At 34.3% G+C, this 18,654-nt stretch overlaps 1 pseudogene; it reads left to right on the top strand.

Moving 5' to 3' along the window:
- The first annotated feature begins 1,437 nt into the window (after positions 1-1,437).
- The window catches only part of LOC149174803 (aspartate aminotransferase, chloroplastic-like), a 119,107-nt pseudogene continuing 101,890 nt past the window's right edge, over positions 1,438-18,654 (top strand).

Below are 18,654 nucleotides of genomic sequence, written 5' to 3'. Positions count from 1 at the left end.
TCAAGGTTCTTTCCTGGCATAACCTCCATCAAAACTTTCGCATCATACTCTTGTTTGTTATAATTGTCATTGTGAAATAACACACGATATGGTGGATATGTATTCCTTGATTTTATTTTATTGTAGTGACAAGCAAATATCAAGAGACTTAGAAGATGCATCGAAGGAATTGGAAATTCTAAAGACATCATATCTATTTCATTGACAATGAAAATAAAATTCAAGTAAAATTTTAGTCACATACACTCTAATAACCATGTACTTTGGAGTAGATATTTTTATTTGACAAAAGTTCTACATAAGACAATACAATGAAACAAGAATCTATTCATAAGTCATCATTCTATTTACCATAGATCAAATTCTGATTCTCGACCAGGTGTAATTTTCTCAGTTGTTAGTATCTCTATCAATCCAACACCCTTTCCCCATGGTGAGGTTGATCTGATTGTAGAAAACACCTCAGTTCATGCATATCCCTTTTGACTATGATATTTTGTCACCTTGGAGACTTTGCAACATTTTTGTCTTGTGGTTGTTCTCCTCACATTGCCCTCTTTGTACATGTAGTAGCTCACACGTGCTTACTTGCTAATTTACCCATTAGGGAAAGCTAGTTTATGTTGATATGACTACGGATGGGGAAGAACTAATCTTGAATATATCAAACTCGCATTCACTTATGACCCTACTTGAGAGTACAAACTCATGTTGTACATAACGAGAGGAAAACTCTAGAATCATGGGCCTCTTTCCGTTATTCCTCTTTCATTGTTGTTTGTTTCCATGACCCTTTTTTTCCTTTCCTACTTTCCATTGATTTTCAATTGGAGAATACTTTGTGCATATCCAGTGATTGAAGGTCTAGCCGGCAGTAAAATATGGTCGAAATTTCAACCTTTGAGATGGATCAAGTTCTAGCGAATGACGAATAATCTCCTCAAGGTTTTGATGCATCAGAGGGCTCTATTGGGGCTATAGTTTGCATGTTGAAGGAATAAGAGCAAGAGATATTTCTATGCCACAGTTTAAATAGACCAACAAAGGCAAGATCTCCAATGATTTTCCCACTCTTGTCTTTTGGCTTCATATCCTTCGATAATGATATCAACAATTATTTATGTTTTTGACTGATATGATGATAATCAATGAGATAATGCATGTATAATGTAATGAGATAAGACACATAACTAGATATTTGACAAGGCCTCTAACATATTAGGAGTGGATGGACAACTATAATTTTAACCATATGCATTAAATCTTTATATATATATATGTGTGTGTGTGTGTGTGTCTTTATATCTTTATTTCTTTATGTGTGTCTTTATCTTTCATATTTAACCAGAAGCAAATTAGAGTTTGAGTTAAAGTGTGTAAACCTCCCCTCAAAGATTCTGCTACTAGTAAAATATATCATAGGGAATTGTAAAATATATGGGTGAATGCCATCTTCCAGTTTTAAAAATAGCATTTACTCCATGTGGTGTGGCTGGGATGGTGACTATTCAGCCATGGTGATAGCATAGGTCTTGTCTTGTTACAATTTTATTGGCTCTTATAGAGTAGACTCAGGATCGCAATATTTACATTCATAATCACTCAATCAAATATAAAGCATTGGTAAAGTCTCATGGCAAAAGAATATCATGAAATTTATTTAAGGTACCTTGCGTAAGATGATTTCTTAAAGAATTCAAATATTTTTCATGAATAAAAAAGTGAATTTAAGATACTTGCGATTAAAAATATTATTCTATCATGATAAAATCAGCTGTTAGTGAAGAAATTTGTTGAGGTGATCAATGTCAAATAGATCAGTGATAGGAAATACTTTTGCTTGGAAGTGATATTCGAAATTTATCTTTGCTGGTTTCTGAGTTATGTTATTTCAAATTAGCAGTATTTTTAAAATTATTCTTAATTAAGAAAGAAATATAAGACCTGTAATGTATCTGAGGTTCTTGAATGAGTTTCTCAAACATGTAATTGTATTTCCATATCTATTGATTTAAATGCATTGCTTCCACCAACTGTATTTTCCATAGTATATTGATATAAAGCAAGTTTAATTGAAATTTGTTCCCATGGGTGGAGTTTTTTCCCTAATAGAATGATTTTCTGTACAGATTGTGAGCAGAATTAACATGGCTCTCCAGATCCAATTCTGTGTGTTTTAGAATCCTTTAAAACAAATAAGTGATTTGAAGCTTAATCTTGGTGTTGGAGCTTACAAAATAGAAGATCTTCAACCCTGTGTGCTCAATGTGGTGAAAAGGTGTCATTGAATTCTTTTTTCTTTTAGCTAATCTGCATTGAATAGTATAAAGCTTTTGAGGTCTTTATCTTAGTTTATAGCATTTTGAGGGCTCTTTTAGATTTATATTATCAATTGGAATCCTTCTTATCACTGCTTCTATTTTGTAGGCAGAGAATCTGATGTTGGAGAAGGGAGACAATGAAGAGGTATGCATGTGGTTTTAGTGAAGAAACTATTGCACCCTTTCCATAGGAATCATTTTAAGTTTTTACATATTTGACATTATCTTGTTATGCTTTGTCTCCCTATTGAAGGTTTGGCTGCTTTTAAGAAGGCTATTGTGGAATTGTTGGTGGGAGCTAACAATAATGCAACCAAGCAAGGACTATATGTTGTCTCTGAATTATTATGGACAGAGTAGGGTGGGTGTGGAAAGTTGAGATGGGTGGTACAATATTTTCCCTTATACAGACTATGTTAGGAAAAGGATATTTGTATCTATGTAGATCACCTAAGAGATGGTAGTGAAGGTTTGTATCATAGATCCCGTTTTTCATACTAGCATTATAGTGCTTCTGTGATGTGTGTGTTAGGATGATGATATTTTGTGCTTGTGTATGTGGAATTAAATTTACATAATACCCTGTTGATGCTTATCCAAGTGGCTATTATCCAAGGCCTTTCAGGAACTGGTTCTCTTCGCCTCGCTGCTACCTTTATTCAAAGATATTTCCCTGGAGCACAAGTCTTGATTTCTTCTCCAACTTGGGGTAATTGTTATATTTTATATTTTGAGCTCTAAGTAATGTATTTAGAGTTGTGATATTGAACTCTAAGTTATGTATTTAGAGTTGTGATACTGAACTATAAGTTATGTATTTAGAGTTTTCATGACCATCTTACAATTGAACATTTTTAATCATTTTGATGCAAAATAATATTTGATCTATATGAAACTATTTGATTCTAGTTTGATTTTGACCAAGGAATCACAATAAATTTTCCAATGATGTTGGGGTTCCATGGTTAGAATATTGATACTATGATCCTAAAACTATAGGACTATATTTGAAGGGGTGATTACAAACATCAAGGTAAGAAACATTTTTGTTCCTGGATCTTTTCACAGAGAGATGATTGGTAAATGCACTGTTAATTTTTTGTTAGTAGAGGAGACTGATAGTTTCTCAACTTCCTTCAGCCTGCACCAAGTGGTTGTTTTGTGTTGCTTCATTGTTGTGCTCACAATTCAACTAGAATTGATCTAACTCCTAAGTAGTGGGAGAATATTGTTGATGTCATTCAGGAAAATAATCTTACTGATTCTTTGATGTTGCTTATTAGGTTATTGATGATATGGGGGTTATGTTTACAAGGTTTATATTGTGAATCACTCATTGCATATTAATTTTTTCTTTAACTTGTTTAAATTTTTTTATATCGACAAGTCTTATTTTGTTTTTCAAAACAACTTTTTCATTTTTAGTGGTTCTTCATTTTCAAATCTTTATGATTTCATTGCAAGTTCCCTCATAATTTGATTATCAATCTGAGAATAATTAGAATATCATCAATCTGTTGATTCCAGGATGCAAGAGTCTACCAATAGTTTGTATGATTACTAACATGCAAGAGTCTATCAAGACTATGTACCATACTAAATTGTAGGGTGACATTGGAACTAGTAACATAGGAAACAATATAAATTGTACTGTTATTGACATGCATTTGATAGTAATCTAGGTTGTCATAACATACTATGACACTAGCCAGTGGAAATAAGGGGTTCATATGGGTTGGATTACTACTGGTCCACCTATTCTCCAACCTTTCCCTTGTCATGCAACTGAGCAAGGAGCACTTTCACTTGAGAGAGTATGCAGGTTGCAGGTTTGCTTGGAGATCCCCTTGGAAAGAGTTGTGAATGTCAGCTCCAGATATGAAAATAGATCTTTAAGAAGGTCTATGAACTTCTTGCATCAAGACAAGAGCCAAAAAATATCTAATGTGCCACATCATGTCCAAAGTGTTCTACCATTAGGTAAGTGTCTCGTGTTCCTAGGATCATTCAACAAAAAATTTGAGGGAGGGATGCCTTCCAGACCCTTTCCTTTGTCATCTTGTCGTGCCTCCTCATCTAGCCTAGCAACCTCGTGTAGGCTTCTTGAGTGATTGTAGTTGAAGGATGAATGTGGGTGTTTGTTGCCCACTTTGAAATAAGGAGGATTTCCTTTCCCAAAGACTGACTTCTCAATGTCTTCATCAATATCTTCTCCATTGTTTGAGCCAGGGGGAACCCTTCTTTCTCTAGGGTAACCTATAGTCCTGCAACTTGAAAATCTCTTGCCATGGACAATGGGGGTAGACCCCACTTCTTCATCACTTTAGCTCTGGCCTCTTCTAGATAAGGATTGGGATGTGCCTGTCCATGGATGTGGGAGGGTGAGTCAAAATCTCAGCAGAGGATAAGCTCAAACCCTAACCAACATTAGCCAAGAAACTTCAACCACCCAACAGAGATAAGCAAAGGAAAAAACCAACTGCAGTGAAACAACAAAGGGGTGGTATGTTGGCTTACGTGCTGAAAAATAAAACTTGTTCATGTTGTTCTCCATAGATGAGGTCTATTGTTACATGTTATAATTTGATTACTATTAGGGAGGTAGGTGTGGGGAGGGTATCTTCAACCTTAAAGGATATCAACTAATAATGAGGTGGAAGCCTTGGAATTATACAAAGGTCTCTTAATCTTAAAATATAAAGGGGTCCATATAGCTACAATGGTGGGGACCCCTCAATAATTCAAACATCAATATATCAAAAGGATTTCGAAGAATTTCAATCTATATAGGCTAGCACAAAGAATTCTAGTAGAGGTTAAATACTTTGAAAAAATTTGAATTTTTTAATGTCCCATGAAAGCAAAACAAGGTCGTGGACAAGTAGACTAACAAGGGAACTAGGTTGCAGACGGGTGTGTGATTCAAATGGGGCCATACTATCCATCTATCCCCATGAATTAATTTGAATCTTAGGGTGAGCCCTCATTTAAACACACATAAAATCATGTAAATTTTGATATGGTAGTAAGTTAATACACCAATATCACCCCTTGTTGTTCTTCCTCACAGCTTTTTCATAGGTGTTTATGAAGGCTACATTGGAGGAGTCAAGTGCCACTTGTGGGTTTATTTGGCTAGGAATTGGGATGAGGACTGCATTATGCTCCCTTGATTTGGGCTTTGACCCCCTCTCCAAGTGCAAGAAATGGGTGTGTGGGCTTGTTCGATAGGGAATTAGGATTTTGTTTGACTTATTTGTCTCTACTTTAGGCTTTGACCTTTGGCATGAGAAATGGAGATAGAATGGTGGTTTACTGTATGTTTAGATTGTTGGGACTGTGACAATGGCTTACCACCATTGCAAGAATTTTGCTTGTGAATTTTCTGAGCATGGTAGGGTAAAAAGAGGAGTGAAGCACATGCAAAAGAAATAGTGGAGGTGCAGTGTAGTATGATGAATTCCACCATTCTTTGATAGAGCATTATGATGTTATCCTTCCCACTCAGGTTCTATTCTTGCAAGTGATGTGGGAAAGCTTTGAGCTTCATAGAATTGGGTTTACCCTGTGTAACATCCTCAGAATGAAGGAAAAATTATAGTGGGTTACTTTGAGAAATATATTACGTGGAAAAGAAAATGGAAGGAAGAGTATGAGAAGCATTTTCTGAAAAAAAATTGTGTTAGGGACTCTTGTGCAATGGACACAACAATCACATGTTGGAAATATGGGATTGTCAAAAAAGTGATGCATTCATTGGGATTCACTATAGGAATTATTTGGAGTTCAATGGACATCTATGGTCTCTACAACATATGGTTGGAAGAATTGTGGCCCATTTTGATTTACCTCTAGAAATTGTCATATCCCCCTCTTGAAGATTCAAGTCCATTTGTGGCTATATCTTTGGTCATTTGGAGAATTGTAGGGGTATTCAGCTTGTTCAAAATCTGGTAATGGTTGAAAGTACATATAAGGTCAGCCTTGTTGCTACAATCGGGAAAGAGAGGCACTTGGAGGGCTATTGGAAGTGAGCCAAAGGAGGAGAAATAAGAAGATGCCTGTAGTATGCATGGAAACTAGTATTTTTCTTTTCCATTTTTATATATGTAAGGAAATACACTTGTAAGGCCACTAGAGGTTGGATCAGGGAAGATTGAGTATATGGTTTGAAGGACTATAATTTTTCATTTTGGACATTCGGTTATGGCTACTACTTTTCTTTTTTGTATTACAAAGATGTTTGGCTTGACTGCAACATTTTCTTATAAAAATATATATTTTATTGTGAAAAAATATAATTTGATTACTATTGTGATGCTTGTATGTGTTCTTAGAGAACCTAGATGTGTCTTAGTATTTGATGTAGTAATGAACTAAAAATTTCTTCTGAAAGAGCTTATTTTCATGATTCAAAATTGAGATTTTACTTGAATTTGCAGGGATTTGCAAGTGGCAGTCTTGATCAGGATGCATCATTTGTGAGGTTGGTTGTAGCTCGTGGGATGGAATTTCCTGTTTCTCAGTCCTACAACAAGAACTCAGGTTTTTATGCAAAATGAATAGGAGCTATCAATGTTGTGTGCTCCTCGTTAGATGCAACAACTAGGTATTACTTGTAAATTGGGGATTTTTATTTTTCCCACTGGGTGTTTATATTGCTCCTAGATATTTAGCAATTGTTTAAATGGATACTACAGTTGATTCAATTTTAGCTAGTTTTAGTTTGGATATTTTTCAGGATGTAAATGAATATGAAAGAAGAAAATCAAGTGGGTATTTAGCATGTTCAAAATATGGTAATGGCTGAAATTACATATATGGTCAGCCTTGTTGCTGCAATCGGGAAAGAGAGGCAATTGGAGGGCTGTTGAAAGTGAGCCAAAGGAGAAGAAATAATCACATGCCTGTAGTATGCATGGAAACTAGTATTTTTCTTTTCCAGTTTTATATATGCAAGGAAATACACTTGTAAGTCCACTAGAGGTTGGATAAGGGAAGATTGACCATATGGTTTGAGGGACTATAATTTTTCATTTTGGACATTCGGCTATGGCTACCAATTTTCTTTTTTGTATTACTAAGATGTTTGGCTTGACTGCAACATTTTCTTATAAAAAATATATTTATTGTGAAAAAAATATAATTTGATTACTACTGTGGTGCTTTTATGTGTTCTTAGCCAACTTTGATGTGTCTAGTAGTATTTCATGCAGTAATGAACTAAAAAATTGGTCTGAAAGAGCTTATTTTCATGATTCAAATTTGAAATTTTACTCGAATTTGCAGGGATTTGCAAGGGGCAGTCTTGATTAGGATGCACCATCTGTGAGGCTATTTGTAGCTCGTGGGATGGAAGTTTCTCTTGCCTAGTCTTGCAATAAGAACTTGGATTTCTATCAGAGGGAACAAGAGCTATCAATATTGTGTTTTCCACATTAGATGCAACGACTAGGTATCACTATTAAATTAGGGTGCAGTCCTCTCAGGAGGATATGGTGTAATAAAGGTGACAAGATCGGTACATATTACTACTTGCATAATATACCTAAACAATTTGAGAACCCCTATACCTCATCCATGTTGAGCACATCCAATAATTATGACATTTCATGAAACCACATTTCTTTCAAGCATGTCCTCAAAAACCTTTAGTGAATCCTCTACATCCTCACATTTTTTATACATGTCAACAAGGGCACTCCCCATGATAACTCTTGATCCAAATCTAGGTATAAAGTGGGCATGGACCTCCTTACCTTGTTGTAGCACTGCATGCTTAGCACACATAGCCAAAACACTGCCCAAAGTGAACTGGTCCTGCTTTATCCTGATACATGTCAACATGTCCTGGTACATACTGGAAGAATTAAATTATTTTGGAGCAGAGACACTACACCTTTTCATCTGTGAAACCATGAAACCATTGGATCTGAAGAAGGTGCAGAGCGCTGTAGACAGGAGAGGAAAGGAAAGAAACAAGGGAGTAAGAGGGGAAATCCTCTGCTTCCCATTTGAATTCCGGGAGGTTACTTGGAAATCTGTAACCTCATAGCATTAATGTAAGGACATTGACTGTGGGACGGAGACAGAACGAATATGGTGGAAGGGTCAGGATGGAAATGGTTTTGAGGGTGTCAGATTGCCAGAGGCAGCAAAAAAAATGGTAGGAAAGAAGTCTATTTTATCTAATAGATAAACTACACCGAAAGTAAGGCATGTCCTCGTTGTTTTTAGGAAATCTTTTAGTGGAAAACTAGTAAATGCTAAAAGTTGGTACTGCAACACTTAATAAGTATCCCACTCATGAGACACACTTGTGATTGATCCCACCTTTAGGTAGTCATTTCCATACATTTTTTAACAAAATATAATTTTCTCAGAATTTCCGATCAAAAGCTATTGTCGTATTTCATGAATGTTATCCATAGATCGATTATTTTGTCATAATTCCCTTTGTATGGAAAAAATGAAAATACTTTCCCATAACACATTTAATCGCATCATTACAAACATAGAACTCAACATATAGAAGTTGGAGTTATCAAGGAGATATCTTAACTTGTGTGTGTCATCAATAACTTATCACTGGTAACTGATTTGAGTTCCCTCCTCTCCCATTAACTATTTTTGTCAGAAGTGTAAAATTTCATAGATAAGTGCGTTGTAAGTGTCCACATCAGGTTTTATGCTTTTAACTGACATGTTATCCCTAATTCTAAATGTTTCCTCTAATTTTACACTCCTGCAATAGCCATGGATAACATCATAGTAAATAGAAACAACTGGATTCAACACCCTATCTAGCATATTGTCCAAGATTCGTTCAGTTGCCTCCAACTCTCCTTTTACACAGAACCCATTGATGAGTATCTTGAAATTATTAATGTTAGAAGCCAAACCCTTTTTGACCATCTTCTCTTACACTTTTAAAGCTTCCCTGCATTCTATCTTCCTTGCAATAACCATCAATTAACATGTTATAATTTGAAACAATGGGTTGCAACCCATTATTGATCATGCAGTGAAAAAGTTTATCAGCTGCATTTTTTTCTCTTTGCATGCAAGTTGAGTAATGAATAGTATGCATATGCCTGATTTTGGAACAATGCCTTTTGCAATCATTTCATCCATTAGAACCAAAGTCTCTTGAATACTTCCTTCCCACAAGTGCCCAAGACTTAGTGTGGCATAAATAACTTTTTTGGAGTATGAGACCTTTCTTTAGTATTTGAATAGAAATATTATGAGCTTCCTGAATCTCTCCATCCTCCTAATCCCACCAACAACCTTTTCGTAGATAGATATGGCAGGAGGAGGAAAACCTTTGTGAATTGTTTCCTCCAACAACTTCAATGCCATCCTTGAATTCCCACTCTGGCAATGGCCATATATAATCTTGACATAACTACTTTTTTTGGGAGACAAACCCCTTTCCTACATTTCATTAAACCATTCATTTGCTTCTTCCATTTTCCCTCCTTTATACAATCGTTCAATCAGTGTAGTATAAGTTGCAACATTCTGTCGGGTGTGGAGCCTGATTGTCTTCTATATTCAAAGGTTTCAGCTGGATGTATAACCTAGGAAGATTGTACACCCCTCTACGCAGGGAGGCCGATCCCCCCTGGTTGGGGGCTCCAGGGGCCAGTGGTCCCCCGTCGAGGGTTCGGGGGCAGTGCCCCTGAAGCTAAAAATAGATTTAAAATTGCCTTGTAAAAGTATAGTAATTTCTAGTCAATTTGGGCCGTTCATTAGGCGGATGATCTAACGGTAGAATTTATGTTTAGTTTAGGGTTTTTTTCCCTAGAAGTCAACCCCTCACTATATATGAGGGAATTGTATTGCATATATAGATATCATATCTATATTCTGAGAGAGGAGATTGAGAGCGAAGAGGGAGTTACAACGGATCTGCTGTAGGTTGTATCTCTTTAGTTTGCTGGATAATATAATAAAAGAAGGACTGGCTGTTTCTCCGTGGATGTAGCCGAAACTGGGTGAACCACATATATCTGTGTCTCTCTTGTTTTATGCATTTTCTGTGTTTATATTTCTGCAATATTTTATGTGTTCCATTGCTATGTAATATATAATTTTCTAACACATTCAATACTATACATTTTCTAATAATGTCATCATGGATTATGTTTAGTTGTTCAACATTTCCCTTAAGGTAGTTGATCTCCACAACTATAGAGAAAATTGTTGATGTAGGAACTAATCCCCAGTCTAACATGTGAAAGAAAGATTATTCACTTCCTCTACCATTCCAAGGTTAAAAAGTATGCTAATGAATGAGATGTAGTTAGCTATGTCAAGGAGAAGACCATGTTCTAGAATTTTATTGTGTAGTTATGTAACATGTCTAATGCTTCCCTTCAGCAAATGAGTTTCAATTAAAATTGTATAAATTTCGAAGCTTGGTTTCAATATCCTTTGATGAATTTGTTGTAGGAGGTAGTTGACATCCTTCAAATTACTTATCCTGCAGAGACCTTTGATAAATGCATTGTAAGTTTTTATTTGAGGCACAAAGCCTCCTTGTGAAATGAGATAATTCACACTATCAAGAGCTTCTAACACTCTACTTTCCTTGTAGTATCCATCAATGAGTAAATCATAGGTACAAAATTCAGGAACGCAACCTGTTTGATGGATGGCTTGTATAATTTTGGGGGCTTTTGGTAGCTTACCCCTATAACAAAAAGTTTCAAAAACATAATTCCAAGTGTTAGTACTTGGACAAAATACCCTTTCTTACAATTCTTTAAATATTTCCATCACTAATTCTAGTTGTTCCATATGATCTAAAGATTTAAGAAGCATATTGCAACAATGAACGTCACTTGCAAATACTTGTAATATGTCAGCAACTTCTAGCATCATTTGACATTTTGCACAAGTCTTGTTCAACTTTTAAAGGAATATAGGTACCGAATAACCTAAATATGTAGAAATTGATGCCCAAAAAATGTTTGAAATTTAGGATTGATCCTTGCAAGTAATAACAAAATGATCCATTACAACCTGTGCATCACTGTACAACTTTTCCCTTATCAATATATGAATAAGAGTTAAGTGAATTTGTATAGTTTGTTGAATAATATGTTGTTTTTCTAACAAGTTGAAGAATTGCAATGCCAATCCAACATTATCTTGGATTTCAAGCAATACTTGAATTACAACACATGGAATCAATTCAGATGATAATTCCTCCAACATATCCCAATGATGTCCCTTCAACAAATTATAGATAGTAGCAATATTACCTGAATTAACTTCTTGAGTGTAAACACATTATTTTTGTTCACAAATTTCAGTGTTGAGCTTCCATGAGACTACCTCTGTTGAAATATATCTCGTTTCGATAGCATGATCAAGAAAATAAAGATTATGTCCTTATGGCTTTAAACCCTTTCCATCTCCCTAAACTATTTCGAATTTCAAGCCTTCTTAGTAGGGGTACTGTTGCAAGTGTTAGGTATTTAAAGATCATATAGGATTTAAAACTCATTATTTTAGTAGCTCTATATAGCTAACATGGCCTTCGTTTACTGTTGACTTCAATGGAGTACGAGGCCTTCCATACTAGGGTCCCATTTTTGCTTGGGTTTTCCCAACCCATATGTCATGTCGAAAAAACGATAAGGTTGGGTGATGTATTAGGGGCTCTGGCATAAATAATGCCCTCAGATCTCATTAATAAAAAGGATAACATCTGAGTAATACTATTCCCATCATTTTCGCTCTTGGTTATGGTTGGCATGTTGTTTGTGGCTTGGTTTTATATATAACTTTATTCTCACCTGACAGGGGACCATCTCCATGGATAGTCAATTCCAAAATTTCTACTTCAAAATATAGAAGTATGTGCGGAGGCATTGCTGCAATAATTTGTCAGATATTTAATCTAATTGTTTCAGAGAGATTCCTATATTTGATTGATGTATTGGTCACATCTAAAACATTTATAGTATTTGCAGCAATTGTTGGGGTTGCATTCCTTTTTGTCCTTACTTTTGTTCCTGAGATGAAAGGCCTAAGCTTCGAGGAGGTCGATAAATTATGACAAGGGATATCATATAGTGGTAGTATAGGCAAGGAAGGTTCTTTTAAAAAACTCATTCTTGATGATCATCATACATTTTGAAGAAGAAAATCAAATGTCGAAATATCTGGTGAGAGAGGGAATTCAAATCAAGTGCTGCAAATTTGTAGCTGACATTTTTGAGGTATTATAGATTAATGTACAACTTAAATGGCATATCACCAATCATATCTACAAGTTTTGCATCGTGGCATATCGAAATGTTTTGCATGGTGTCAGTGTCGTAATTTGCATTATTTCTTGATAAGATGCTATTCTTTTTTTTGAAAATTCCATTGGATATGTTGGATAATGGATGCTTCTACTTACATCATTCATCAACATATCCTTTGAAAATATTTTTCATTGCAACCACTCCCAAATATAGGAATTTTAATTTAACACTACATTTACATATGCAAAGGATATATATTTTATGCTTTCCTTTGATTGTGCAAAGGATATATATTTTAAGCAAAGGATATATATTTTATGCCTTCATTTGATTGTTATAACTTGACTATGGTGTGGGCAGGTTACAGGAAATGGGATTAGAAAAAGGACGGGGAGACAATGCAGAGCATGTCTTCGATATGATTCATTTGTTGTTGGAGACCCTTCAGGCATCTAAGCCATTGACTTTGGAAATGTTTCTAGTAGGGATTTCTATGGTTTTTAGTGTTGTGATTCTTTCACCTCATGGTTATTTTGGGCAAGAAAATGATTTAGTAATGCTAGACAAGACACTAACGGATAGGTAAACAAATTTCTTATAATTGCAATATTCATTCCATGATATCATCTCTTTATTATTTGATTGTATTTTGAATGTTTCTTTTGATTTTTTTTTGTATTTTAACTATGAAATTGAAAATACTTGGTATCATGTCCATTTAAAAAACATCCAAAGCTTGAAGATGAGTTTAGTATTACATGATATTAATTGAAATCCTTTTAGTTGTTTTGTGTTATATTTTCATGACTTTTAATTTTTTTTTACTTTCATGTTGTTATTTGAGCACAGGTTGTCTATATACTTGACCAAGTTCACATATTAGAGAATGAAATGTTGTGGCAAATAAAACAACAAGGGTTAAACATCACAACTCAATTTATTTGTTTTAACAAGTTATGTACAACATAAGCTTTTTAACATGTAACTTTGTTGGCATGATTGTGCCTAACCTTTCTCTGAGCATTGAATATAAATAAGTTACAAAGTTATTCTTTTCTATGGTGATGTTTTATTTGCTTTGTTTAAATAGGTCATATGGCCACATAAGGGCCACTATCTTCAATTGAAGAAAACTTGTTTGAGTTTCTTGCTTTTATGGGGTAAAATGACATTGACATTGTTGATGTTAAGGTATATGTCGTATAAATCTTTTATAGTCTACTTTAGTTTATATTCAAGTATTCATCATTTTTCATGTCTTGTACTCTGAATTATATTTTATTTCATTTTCAGGAGAGGAATTCAATATTGATGGTAAGAAGAATAAATTGAAGAAAGAGGAGAATAATAACAGTGGAGCGACAAATGCAAAATAAGATAGAAAAGAACCGGTCTAGTGATACCCTTAGAGCCAATATCTTGCATAAGACACAAACATAGAGACTGGTGGTCAAGTCTTCAGAGTTGGTGAATTCACTTGCAATGCCTTGGCAACATAGTGATAATGTTTTGAAATGATGAAACAATATTTCATGTGTAAATTGCAGTCCAACCAATATTAAGTTGGAAGCTCATATTGTAATACTTGAAATTTTATATAATAAAATTTATGTAGTTGAAATTATTTTTATTTGCACTTGATATTATTTAGTCTTGTAATTTACATTTGTAACTTTGTGTTATTATATTAGATGAACATTCACATTGTATGCCATTTGTTTTAATTTAGTCGCAAAATCATACTAATTAATTTATGTTGATTAATAATGAACACATAAATCAATTTAAAACTACTAAATTAATAGTTAATATTGATAAATGATGAACACAAATAAAATGAATATATGACTAAATTAGTCATTTATAATGATTATGAATGAAATGAATCGAAACTACTAAATTAGTCATTTATATAATGAATATGAAACTGACAAAAACATATAAATGACTAATGCAAATGATAAATTTATGATTACAAATGATGACTAAATTTTGCATATATACGACTATCAGTAGCTAATTTATAGTATCTTATAACATAACTAAAATTTAGTCATATTTCTTTAGTCATTAATTGGTTTTAAAGGATGACTAAAATTTGCATATATATGACTATTAGTAGCTAATTTACAATATCTTATAACACGACCAACTTTTTGGTCATATTTCTTTGGACATTAATTGGTTTTCTTAGGTAATCATATAGTAATATATTTTGTTGTATATTTGGTCATTAATTGCGACAATTAATGACTAAATAAATGACTAAACTAATGAGCAAATTTATGACTAAATATACTACTAGATGATAAAATTGAGACAACTATTAATGACTAAGCTAAAAACGACTAAAAGTTGGTCGCGTTATAAGATACTATAAATTAGCTACTATTGGTCACCCACTAAAAAATGGTTGTTTATATGTAAAATTTTAGTCATTTTTTTAGTAATTAATTAGCCATTTTGTACTAGTGGTATTAGAAAGAGTCTACAAATTGATAATGGAAGGAAAGCTACTATTGCAATGAGAATAAATATTTGTTATGTGCTTAAAATGAAGATCACACTTGGAAGAATTGAAATCACTCTTGTTAAATTGAAATCAAATATGTAGCAATTGAAATCACTCTTGCCAACGAATTTGAGATCTCACTTGCTGAAATTGAAATCACACTTGTTGAAAATTAAATCACACCTTGGAATAAATCACACTAATTTGGAAGAATTGAAATACAAAGCCTTTCCAGACTACATGTGTTCATACTCATATTAATAATCATAATTATTTATTCGAGCTCATTAAGAGTATTTCTATCACTATGAAGTCAAGATAAGTACATTAAAAAGCTATAAGGTTATTCACTACTGAAGATGAAATTAATTCCAACAAAATGAAGGTATATGTTTGGTAATTAATTATAAAATGTATTACATTAATAATTGTTGAATTCACACAACCCAATTGAACAATAATTTCTAACAAAAAGAAAATATAATTAATCTCTCATCACCAAATTTTGAAAGGGTGATTTGAATCTTCAAAGGAAATAATTCTAAGGAATTTACTTATCACAAAGTCCAATTTCCAATTGGATGTTGAAGAACAGTCTTGGAAAGTAATGGTTATAATTTGTGAATAAATTAATCAATAAAAAAACTTCCTAATGTGATTAAAGTTGACACTAAAATCTATGAAAACTTATATAATACAACAATACTTGTCTTATGAAAGGGTCCTTACCTCCTCAAACCAAATACTAGGAAAACAATAGTAGCTACATTACCAAATCCGTATCCATACAAACAAGAATGATTTCATCATGCTTGAAAAGGTATTGTATTAATTGAAAATTAGAATACTCAAATGTTATAGCAAATTTTTCCTCACTTAACATGAGATCCATTTATTGAATATGGAAACATCCCTTTCCCCTATGGAAGCCAAAGTTTATCTTAAAAACATTTTCCCGAAATTTATATGCGATTTGATGACATGAAAGTCATGTATATATGCAAGTATTCCCAAAGAATGGTAGATTTTAGGTTTCTGTGGTGTGTTTTTCAATATACAAAAATCTTGTTTCGACAGCGATGTTTGAAATATGTCAAAGTTTCAAATACAAAAGAGGATTCATCTTTAAGATAATGTTCGAAAGAAAGAAGAGGCAAGGAGAATGTATAAGTACAAAGATTCAAAGGAGAGGGAATGACAGATTGAACTCTATACCTAAAAATGTGAATCTAATAATAAAATAATCTTACTAAAGTATTGATAATTTAATTAATTAAATCCTAAGGTATGAATCAGAAGTAGAATTATTTAATTTTTATAATCTAAATAATAATAATAATAATAATAATACAAGAGCACAAGAACATACCATTCTCGGATGTTGTTGGAAACAATACTGAGAAGGGGGGGGGGGGGGTGAATCAGTATTAGCAAGTCAATAATATTTCACTTCAGATTTATATATGCTACATTAGTTAATCAAAATTGCGTGTATACACAACTGTATTTAAGGTAACTAGCATATACCCTTCAAACTTATAACTTAGTTAATTCATCATATGTTGATCTTTAATCTGTGCATTAGAACCATATAAACAGTAACCAGGTGCAATAAAAATAGAATAGACAATCACACACATGAACACAAGATATAAGGTGGAAAACCAATGTGGGTCAAAACCACCCGTTGCAATCGTCTCTATCCTCTTTAATAAGAAATTTCTTTTTACAATTTTTGTACTAGTGCAGTCTTATACCAGTACGAAGGCTTCTACCTGCAGAAGGCTACAACCTTCTCTCATTCTCCAGCTTCTCCTGGAAGGGAGCTACAACCCCCTAGCTCTTGTATTGGCTGATGTGTTTACTAGTACATAGGTGTTGGCCTACAAAAGGCTACAACCTTCTCTTTTCTTCTAGGGACCACATTTCATAAATTTTGAGACTAGATCCATCAAATATATATGCATCAATCAATCTCCTTTGCACCAACCAAAACTGAATCAATCAATCACTTCTAAAAATGCCGTAACCAGAATACAGTAACAGTAACCAGAACCCAAGCTAGAACCCAGAACACCACAACAACAAACAGAAGTAGCTAAAGCATATTTTATTAGGTATACACTACTTCAATGTGTCGAACCTGCGTACATACGTTGTTTTCTCAAGGTGAACTGCGTATACATTATTTTGATATGCAGAACCGGCGTGTATACACGCCTTTGCTAAAGTGAACCTGCGTACAGATTTGTACATGATGATTTAAACTTTACAACAATTCCAGACATCAGTTATACCCAGATCATATTTACAGATTACAACATGCACCAGTTATTCAGATAAAAGATAAAAACCACACAAAGATACTTCTCTTCAAGCCTTAAGATCTTGACCCATCAATATAACTTATCCTTCATTAAGCACTCAGGTTCATCCTTGATTCAGATAACCCAATAACCTATATTCTAGATCTTGCTCTTCATTAGATATTCAATTCATGAGTGCCTTTGCCTAATGATCTTCTCCTCCTTTTATAGTCTTAGGTCTTACTCAATACCATGGTCCAAAACGACTTAGAATCAATACCTTGGACCAAATACCTGGGGTCAACATTTCGGACAACATACCTTGGACCAATACCATGGATCAAAATACCATGGACCAAATACCACATACAAAAACTAAGTTTTCCAACATGTACGCCCCTTTCCTTCCGTGAAAGTGGTGTGTACGCTATACATGCCTTTTGGTCTGCGAACCTGTGTTGGAAATAATACTGAGAGGGGGGGTGAATTAGTATTATCAAGCAATTTACCAAATCTTCCTTATTTGATCTTTTGAATTATTCTTGCATATCAGTACCATAAAATAATGAGCATGAATAAAGAAAATAGACAGTCACACCAAAGAACACAAGATGTAAGGTGGAAACCCAATGCGGGAGAAAACCACCTGCTGCAATATGTCTCTATCTTCTTTCAAGAAATTCTTTTTACAATGATTTTGTACTGGTGCAGTCCTTTACCAGCACGCAGGCTGCAACCTGCAGAGAGCTACAACTCTCTCTCATTTTCCAGTCTCTCCTGGAAGGGAGCTACAACCCCCTACTTCTTTTCATGAAGAATCAAATGATCAACAAGTATACAACAGATACAGTCCACTACAGATATCAGATCAGTAATTACAGAAATAACCCAGAACACCTTATGAACAGAAATATACAGTCAACAGATCATCTTAAGACAGGGACGCATATTTTCTTTCTGTGACCTGCGACTGGACGCAGTCTACCTTCCACTGTTCTGCGTGCCGACGCACTGTTCCTCTATGCTTTGCTGCGACCGGCGCACCCAGAAACACTATCGCGCCGCGTCTTTTGCTTCAGAGACGCACCCAATAACACAGTCGCGCCGCGTCCTTTGCCTCAGAGACGCACCTGAGCCTTTACTGTACTGCGTCCCGGCGCACTTTCCCTTCACTGAACCTGCGTCCCTTCAGATATAAAAGATATGAGGACTTCAGAACCAACCCAAACACTCAGATCCACAGATCTGAT

The sequence above is a fragment of the Pinus tabuliformis genome, chromosome 4_1 (genome assembly GCF_031772625.1).
Source record: "Pinus tabuliformis cultivar Carrire ecotype Pingquan chromosome 4_1, CPIR1, whole genome shotgun sequence".
Classification (NCBI taxonomy): Eukaryota; Viridiplantae; Streptophyta; class Pinopsida; order Pinales; family Pinaceae; genus Pinus; species Pinus tabuliformis.
This window is presented reverse-complemented; position numbering and strand designations above follow the sequence as displayed.